Raw genomic sequence first — 10,644 nt, forward strand, 5'->3', positions numbered from 1 at the left:
TCGTGTATAATCAACACGTTGCAGATGGAAGAAAATTTTGTCGACAGGGCTAATATTGATTAGATAAAGCGCAAAATGCGCGGCAAAATCCTCCTCATTATACTAACGATGCAAAAGCGTCTTCTTACGATGCCAAGAGAGTTGGGTTGTATCCATTTTAGCTCACATTACGTCATAAATATATCTAATTAATTGTAGGACTCGGAAAAATCATCAGTGGTAACTGGAGCAAAAATTATAAAAATTTATTTTGCTTTATTTATTATAATTTTTATTTATTTCACATGCACGTGAACTAACTTTGATATCATTTTCGACAGAATTTAATCCTTAAATCGTACAATCATTGTACATTTCTGTATAGATTATAAAATATAATTTTTGATAATTTAAAGTATATATATATATATATAAAAGTGCAAAAGATATATAAAAATGTGTCTTTATTAAATATTTGTGGACGAATTAAATTTTTCTCGAGAAGAAGCGTTGACTCGTTCAAGCTTTTGAAACGAGCACAGCTTAATCGAAAATAAAATAGCTTTGATGTGCGCTGTTGCATTTTTTTCCATTGTTGGAAAAAATTGCATATTTTTAAAGAGTCTATAATGTCGGAAGTAAGTAGTTATAGCATGGTCACGGTAGTTCGCCTGGAATAATGTGTCCGTCACTTAATCAAATTTTTTTTTCGTTTACTTTATAAAAGAATATTGCGAGCATATCTATATATTTACGACATTTTCCCATCCCATGATAACAATATTACGTCGTATTACGTAAACCATGATTAATCTCGATAACCTTGCCATTCAGTGAATAATAGCCCGACATTGTTTATGATAGCGGCTGCGATTGTGGCTCGCGCAAGCTGATTATAAATGCAATTGATAAAGAAGAACGTAGTCGCAAAACAACTGCTCGCACACGATTTACAGAAGCGGACAAAGATATCTCTCTAGCCTGGAGGCACGCGACAGCGGGACGAGGCGTGTTTTGTTTGTATACGTGATAGGACCAAGCCTAGACGGCTAATATTTGTTGCAACTAAAATATAAATGTCATTAATAGTCGCTTCCTAGGCCGCGCCTATTTGCTCGGAAAAATCTTCGACACGTAGTGCTTCACTAAACTACGTTTCTTATATACATACATCGTTAGAGTAAGCTTGAAAATGCAATGTTATAGCAAATTTTAACGATCGCACGTGAACGTTTGACGTAATGCAATACGAGATAAAAGCTCTTAAAAAGACCTAAACAATGTATTGGTTCAATTTGCAAAAATGTCACTGACATTATTGCACAATCAATTTTTGGCCGGTTTGGGGTCCACGAAAAAAACTTGCTGCTGGAAAAATTATTTATTCCTACGCAAAACCTATCGTCATTTATCGGCGATCGTGTTTCCAAGCAAGCATTGTATGCGACCGCATCCATCGATTGGCGAATTCGCACGCATTTGATAGATGTCATATACATGAACCAATCCGCCGGTTCAGCGAGCTATTATTCATCTCCGAACGCATAAAAACGAGCGAGTATTTATTAAATCTCGGTAAACATATTTAAAATTTTTCATCATAAAAATTATCATAATTGACTGATCGAAATACAGACTGTGAATTATAAACCCAATTTATTATTATCGATATGATTAAAATTAATTAAATTCTCCAATAAGTTCGCAGATACCTGGGGATTAAAGCTAAGACTCAACGCAAATGAATTACACAGTTGAATTAAACTGTTCGGCGCAATTGACAGTCGGAGCGACTATCGTTTTAACAGTCTGTATCGATTACATCTCGTTACACCTCGACGAATGTCGCGCATTAATTGATCGCGTGATCGACTAATGATTAATCATACATCTCGATGTGCAATTTAACGACCGTAATAGTACTATTGATTGCTTACCGAAATTCCTAATTGGTGCCGCATACCGCGAATTATGCGTTACATGCACAAGTGCATCGTTCATATAAGCGCATTCCACACAATTATACACATATATATACACGCGTGCGCGCTTCTTCTTCGGATCATCCGCGCTGTCCGTGATAGTTGACGGTCTGATTATCGATTACGGAATGCGAGTTCATTTCCTGTCGCGTTTCACGGTTGAAAAGTAGCAATAAATGATGAATTTCCCATCGCGGTTTAATAATGCCGCATACTTTTCATTGGCCGGTAAACACATAAATTAAGGCTCTTCGAAAATTGTCTGTATTTCGTAAAAAGATGCGTGCAAAGGACATAGAATAATTACATTAGCAGAATAAACTTTCTATCAGAATAAGAAAGAGTTATTTAGCCACTTGATAGTTTGCGTATATAAATAGTTCTCGATAATAAATATATATATATATATATATACGCAAACGCATATTGAAAAGCCGTTTTACGATATCTGGTAAATGGCAGTATTCGTCCTATCGCATGAATGCATTAAGGTAATTGCATTGAGGTAATGTCTGCTTTTATGGCATCCGCGTATAACCGTGATTGCTGGATTATCAGCCGCTGTCAATTATCCCGCGCTCATTTCCTAATGCATCTTTCCTTTCACATCAGACTAAACGCTTTAATGTGTAAAACATCTTCGACATGGTATACCAACACAAGTATTTTTAGAATAATATGTCTGTTTATGCAAATTTCTGGTCTCGGTATTCTTTACACGGAACGAATTAGCTATTACACCGGAAAAATTGTATTCTCGAAATGTATACTTTATATAAGTCCTCTTAATATATATTCTTAATGAAAAAGAATATTTCTTTCTTTACGTGATGTTTCTTTGGAATATCTTCTTAAATTAAGAATATATTCTTAAGGAGTCTTCCTAGTTTGACGCTCTGAAAATAAGGCGATTTTTTGGGAATTTTTTTAAAGAACAGTATAAAACATATTAATTCTAAACTTTGCACGTTTATTAAATAATATTTTAAATATATCCTGAATTTTTTTCAAACAAAAATATTTGTTTGTGTGTGTGTTTCGGAGTTATAGTAGTCCAACCATGATGTCTAAAAAAAGATTATTGTTCGTAGCGAACATGATTCCAGCCGTTATAGTCATCCGAAATAAAAAAATCAAAAAGATTCTTAATCTGTATGAATGTGGCTATCGTGTGAACTAGAATTAAATCGATATTTGCAAAATTCGAATTTTGCGATTTACAAAACTAACCAATTTTTCTGTGAAAAATGAAATTTTTTTTTAAGACTGTCATTTTTTTATTTTTCAATATTTTTTTTATATTGGTTCACGCGATAGCCACACTCATACAAATTAAGAATCTTTTTTGTTTTTTTTATTTCAGATGACTAAAACGGTTGGAGTCATGTTCCCACAAACAACAATTTTTTTTTTTTTTTAAGGCACCCTGATTGGAGTACTATAACTCCGAAACAAACAAATATTTTTGTTTGAAAAAAATTCAGGATATACTTGAAATATTATTTAATGAACGTGCAAAATTGAGAATTAATATGTTTTAGACTTTTCTTTAAAAAAATTCCCCAAAAATCGCTTTATTTTTAGAGTGTCAAACTAGGAACACCCCTTAATTTGCGATAACTGGTAACAAATGTCCATTTGTAAAACTGTTTTTTGTTATCGTGATTAATGATCCCAAATATTAAATAATATAATGGTAAAAAAAACATCCCATTTAGTATACATTCTTCTACATTAAGAATATCTGATACTCTTTAAAAGATTTCTCTATTAAATTAAGAGAATCCTTTTGGCGTTTATTTTAGAGGAAGATATTATAAAAATAAGTAAAATATTCTCAAAATGAGAATACAATTTTTTTCGGCGTACGATAAGAAATTGCGGAAAACTTACGGGACTGCGACGTAGACTAATTTCGGATGCGGTTTCGCTCGTGAAAGCGTGGAGACGCATCCGCTGTGCCTCCTGAACGAGGTCAATGGAAGAGTTACCCTCATGGTTCCCGAATCCCTTCGCGCGAGTCTGGGCGCGACTTCGTGAGGTAGAACGAGGGCGTACTCGTTCATTTTGAGAAACGTCCGTGGCTTCTTCCCCCCATCCAACTTCCACTGGTATTTATAAGTTTCCGTTCTCTCTCGTCACAACTGAATCCGGAATAGGCTTCCTCCGACCGTTATTTAACTTCGACGATTTGCGTGAAGTGTGTGTACATCGAGGTTGCATAACACGATCGACTTTTATAGGTTCTGATGTTGCTGGATTGTTAATCATTTTAACTGACTACTGCTGCTGTAGCAGTTAGATAGCAGAATCGAGTAAACGACATTATTGATCGATTGATGAATAAAGTTGTTTACGTGATATTTACGATCACGATTACGCGCTAAAAGTAATTTTGCTCCCTTCATTAAAACTTTGTGAATGCTCGCCATTACAGTTTCTTTTCTTAATCGAGAGATCAATTTATACATAAATGTCTTCTAGAAATTCTTCCAAAGGTTTATCTGTAATTGTTTGTGTATTATCATAAAAACAAGCATGGGTCCTCGGTAAAGAGCACACGAAATGCCTTCTTTGTCAGAAGATTCAATCTTTATGACGTTGTTTGTAGAAGACTATTACATCGAGTAAGAAAATAATACGTTCATATTATGTCGCGCAAAGAGAAATGTAGCACGTATCACAGTTTTATGAACAAGTAGTATTATCTTCGTGCCATAAAATAATGTCCCAAAAGAATTCCAGTATTTCATATAACTCGACGATTTAGTGTTTCAAGTCCACATTCGAATTTTGTAAAAGTGCTGGCCATTATTTACTCAATGTACGTATAAGCGTTCTGCTAGGAACTATTTTCATCCGAATCAGGCTTTCAATTTATTAGTTAGGTGAGGAATTTCTCTTAAAAAAATGAAAATTAACGTGCAAACTTATAAATTATAATACTACAAATGAACAAAGTATTATAAGTATTATAAACAATACATCAAAATATTGTAAATAATATTATAATGATAAATATTATAAATAATAATTATTAACATAATACTATAAAATAAATAAAATAATATTTATAAAATAAAATAAATAAAATAATGAATAAAATAAAATAAATAATAAAAATAAAATAATATAATAAATAAAATAATTATTATAATATAATATAATAATACAATTTTAATTTGACATGTTGGACTTACTCTTTACAGCAAAGATTGCGCTAATTAATTTGTGATATTTGAGAGATATCAATATTCGACTATTATTACTATACGCTCGTTTGAGTCGCGAAGCCTCCGAGCGCGTCTCACATTTTCTAGCCAATTTGAAATGTCTACAGCGGTCTTCCAGAGAAGTTGCGAAGACTCGGCAATACCAGCGGCCATTCGAAAAATTGATTCCCGTGCTCTTTGCCGAGAAAGCTCCGAGAAGTCGTGAGCAAACGGTCACCGATATTGCCCGCGATATCCCCGTCGGGTAAACAGAGAGCGGGAAACGGATGCAATGTCAAGATGGGAATGCATCATTCATGAAGCGACGCGGGAACATCGGGCAAGACGCGCGTTCAAGTCTTAATGGAATCTGTAAAGTTCCCGTAACGAGAATACGCGACGTTATCTTTGAAGTAGACGACAGTTTGTTATGGCCTAGGTTCTCTCTCTCTCTCTCTCTCTCTCTCTCTCTCTCTCTCGCATCTTGCCGGACGATTAATTCTCTTGGAGTAACTTATAACCGAAGTCCTCGCTGACGAGGTCGATTTCTCTTATTGTTAATAGTCTAACAAAAACTATATTAGTATTAGATTATAAATGGGTTTTTCTTAAAAGCCCGGAAACATAATTATGACATTTATCGTAAAAAAATTTTCCTAAGTTTGTATCTTTCGATCATTTTTCTTTGTTTAATATTAAACTTTATTCATCACTTTACTCAGAAATAGATATAACCGGATAACACAAGACAATTCAATTATCTCTAGTCATCTTATCTTTTATCTCCGATATGCGGAGATGTTGATCTCCGATTAACAGGAATTTATTAATTAGATATTCTGATTCGCTTTAATTGCCTCTTGAAAAACATAAAGTGCTTACTTAGAAGAGCAAGAGAAGAAAAAAAGGGAGAGAGGAAAAGAGAAATGTATTAACTTGAGATACGAATGATGTCGAGCACTTTCTCACTAATGGATTTATCATTGCTTTTCATCATGTCCTCTTAGAAGATAAAAATATGTTTTATATCGAATTTTATATATACATCATTTTATATCAAAAATATTTTTTATAGTAGACTCTCACTCTCTCTCTTCTTTTCTCTTTCTGCGCATTTTTAAACTATATCTAAAATCATTATATAAGAATGGAGCTGTTAAATACATTTTTTTTTGCGAATAAATGACTTTATATATAGAATAAAAGACTTTAGTCGTTAATGTGACATACTAATTATTGTAACACGAAAGTTTATATTCGTACAATATAAAATTGGTGTACATCCAATAAAAAATAAATAAAAATTGAAAGGGACAAAAAGAAAATACGCAAATAGCACGCCGGAGAAAATATTCGATGCATTGTGTGTAAGAATAAAAAGATACGCCCTATCTGAAGTAAATATGTAATGATGCTAGAAAGGTCGCGAGAGAAATTAATCGCTCCTTTGACGAATAAATAATGCAAACGAAAAATACGAAACACAGTGTATCAAAATTGCAAGCGTTAAAAGAGCGTCACGAATAAATAATCTTGAATTTATATACAACTCATGCATATAAAACGACAATTTTCAAAATCATCGCTTTGATTCGTTCGCGTTTCATTCTTTTATTAATGTAATATTTAATATTAATAGCTATCAATGTCTAATAATAATTTCAAGATGTTATCATTACGATTTATCTTCCAAGATATAATAATTGAAAGAGATACAATAAAGATTTTTATAAATCAAAGAAGATAGAATTAAAAAAAGTTTATCTCTTCGAAACTAATAAAGAAAGTGATCCGAAAGATGTACGAAGTCAGCATTCTTTCCGTTCATAACACAAGTTAAGCTACCTCTTATAATTTTCTACAATATTTTCGCTCCATATCGAGAGACTGTAACTTATTTATCGAGCTCAATTACACGTATCCTCTAGATAAGTTTATTACAGATCTCGCACTACATGGCGACGCCAAATTCAATAAAGTTCCAAATTCAATGGTAATCAAGTCCAGCATGGATATCAATTAAAGATGGATATCAATCAATGAAATTGATTATTACGATATAAAATCGATTTATCAAAATCAACACCGTGATAAGCGGTCGCGTATGTTCATCATTTATCATCATTGTTTTAAATATAGGTTCTATCAATTCGATTTTCCTTTCCACATACGACGCACATGTAATTCAATATTTTTAGTCGCATGAAAGATGATTAATCTTCCGAAAAACGCAATAGTTGTCATAGGAATCATTCCAAATGTTTTGCGACTAGAACGTATGCTCGCGTGTTCGAGATATAAATATAAATTGCCATCCGGTTACGGTAAATGCGTGAATAGATACGGAAAACTGACGAAGTCGATACACACAGGATGGAAGCGTCACGAATTGCTTTCGACAATCAAAAAAAAATGTCTCTTTCCCACACATCTATTATTTTTTCACGTTTTATCTCACCGACAAATTTTTTTCATTATTCCTCCAATACTTTTTTTCAACGTTGCTTTTCACATAAAAGAACTGAATTTTACTTTTGCCTTTAAATACTATAATATTAAATACTCTCGTGGTTACTATTTTCGGAAGATACATTGGGTATTTTCTTTGTAGATACACATAATTTCTTGCATAACAATTGTCATGTTTAAAATATTTTTTTTTTAATAATGCAACTTTGACGTACACGCACTCGTAACGCAAATCCTGCTCGAATCATTCGCACTCAATCAAGATGCATTACGACTGGATTCATCACTCTGCACTTACGATATGATTCAAGATCTCGTGCAAGAAACCGAGTCACATATTCGACAATAGTTTGTCAAAAGTTGTTAAGCGTTTAAACCTTAATACGCCGATATTAGAGCACCGCTCACACGTCACATGCTAGCGAATGTCAAAGTTTACACGCGCGAATCGTGAACGTTCTACGTTCCCGATCAGTTTCAACGGCGGATTAAACGAGCGCCGATTCGCACGGAAACGACGTTTTGCATCATCCTGATACGGCTACAATATGTCTCAAGGCCGCGGAAGAAACGTCGATATACTTCGAATTAATCTTACTTCACGAAGAGCGACCGACCTCGTCGGTCGCGTGCCGGACGCAAACTGACTCTTGCCATGCCGGCGTCTGTTGCTTATATCCAGTATAGCTGCGCGCATCATGCTATACAAAGTCTGCCATCATTTTCGATGGACAAAATCAGTCGGTTGCGTGTGTGTATGAGTATGCGTGTGTTGTGTATATATATTCCTCCGTCGATTATCTAAAGAAGAATATAAGCTATCCTCCTAATCCCTATCTCTACACAATTCGGATTCTTATATTTTTTCTTTCTCTCGCCTTTCAAATTCTTCAAACAGATTAAAGTAAATATTACCTTAGCGAAAATTTGATCGGACGTAGCTCACATAATGCACGAAAAAATATTGCGTTTCTCACAATTTTCTTTTTCATTCAAATTTAAATATTTTCGCAGCTGATCTTCCAATCAAAATTCCGTTGAATTTCTTTTTACTAACTGCAGAGAGAGAGAGAGAGAGAGCGCAAGGTCTTGTTATATTTAAATAATCTTAATTGAATAATCAATTAATCAATACATCAAGAAAAAGGCAAAATATATAGAAAGAATTAAAGAGATTCAGCCTTGATGAAGAAATAGAATTCAATGTATCTCACATCAGTGTTATACATCTGTGTTTTATTGCTGTAAATTTTATAAGAACAGAATTAAGAATGGCTTCGCGCTCATGAATTACATAAATGTATTTTATAAAAGGCACGATATAAGAGAGAGAGAGAGAGAGAGAGAAAGAGAGAAAGAGAGAAGTATTGCAAATATTACATAAATATCAAAGCGGATAAATGTTTCCATAAAAAATGACAGAAAGCAGATGCGCATATAGCCTCACGCTTATTTAATTAACTTCCTCTCTCTCTTTCTCTTTCTCTCTCAACGATATGAAACACGCTCGACGCGTAAATTTCTTTGTACAAGAAACGTACAAGTAATTATCGTAAATTGATTATAAAAAATCAAAAAATTAATTTAAGTGCGGGAAATAATGGCATAGATCCTTCATCTCTATGCTTCATAATAACAAATACAATAGAGAGAACATGACAGACAGAACAATATACAATTTCATTTGCGATCGCATTATTTCGAGTGAATAAAGCGTTGATGTCGACCGTTGTCAGAAGAATAAAGGGATTATCAAGGACTGGACAAAAGAATAATACACTTAACTCTCGATTATATCCGCGCGATTCGGGATTGAATCGAACTATCAGATGGAGCTATACCGCATACGACGCTAAAAATTTATCATATAAAAGAGCGTTTCGTACATTAAACCTTACAAGAACAATATTTTTTACAAATATTGTCAATAATATAATATAATTATGAATCGTCTAAATATTTTTACTGTAATGATATTGCAATATTATACCAATAGCATTGTTGTTTGATAAGATACCGTGAAATCATGAGCGAGAAGAAGCGCCGTGAAAATTTAATAAATCGAAACTGATGATAACCTCGATTTATATTTCATTGACGCAAATTGAAGAATCAACCCGATTGGAGAACGAGAAATAGAAAGTCGAGTGACGCTGATCATAAGGAAAATCGACGCGTCGACTAATTGCACTTTGCGAAATATGATTATTTTTAATTAGCTGTAAAATATATTGCATAATATAATGACAAGATGTAAAACTCATACTCGTAATATAAATTATGACATAATAACGAGTCGATAACAATATCATTCTACAGAAAATCGAATTATACGCTTCGATGATACGAGAAAAACTGAAGTAGCAATTTATCAAACTCACATATATAAGAATGCCTAATTGAAGAAATAGTAAAAAATAAATTGCAATAACATGCAGTAAACACTGCAATCGTTTTGCTCATCCAATTGTTTCTCATATTCTAACAGTTCGATAAAAACAAGTTAATACTTTGTGTCGTTTAATCAAAGTCGAACATTTCTTTGATATATGGATAAACGATCCACGTTTATCCTTGCTCGAATTATAATCTTAAAATATTCAGTCAAATATGTCCATGAAAAAGCCATTAGGTTCTGTGTATATTACAGCAATTAGATAAAATGTGCTAAATATGTCAGTAAGAGAAGCCATTAGGTTTCACCATTAGGTAATTAAATCGAATGCGTCTGATATCCTCCGACCATTTAATACGAGGTTATTGTATTTTCGGAGATCGTGGAAAAAGAAATCGATGACCGTGCTGAATTTTTGACGGATACGCACAGCTACCGAAATAACGATCGGCGTGTGTGCATGCAAAAGACGTTACGACGTTATAAATTGCAGCTGCGCCGCTGTAACTTTTGCACTTATCTTATAAACTCGGCGTATATATTATCTCGTCAGAGTGTGTAAACCGCGCCGCAACTTCGTAGTTTTATTAACGCCACGCTGTTTAAT

Source organism: Formica exsecta, unplaced genomic scaffold (genome assembly GCF_003651465.1).
Source record: "Formica exsecta isolate Colony F162 unplaced genomic scaffold, ASM365146v1 scaffold62, whole genome shotgun sequence".
In the NCBI taxonomy this organism is placed as follows: Eukaryota; Metazoa; Arthropoda; class Insecta; order Hymenoptera; family Formicidae; genus Formica; species Formica exsecta.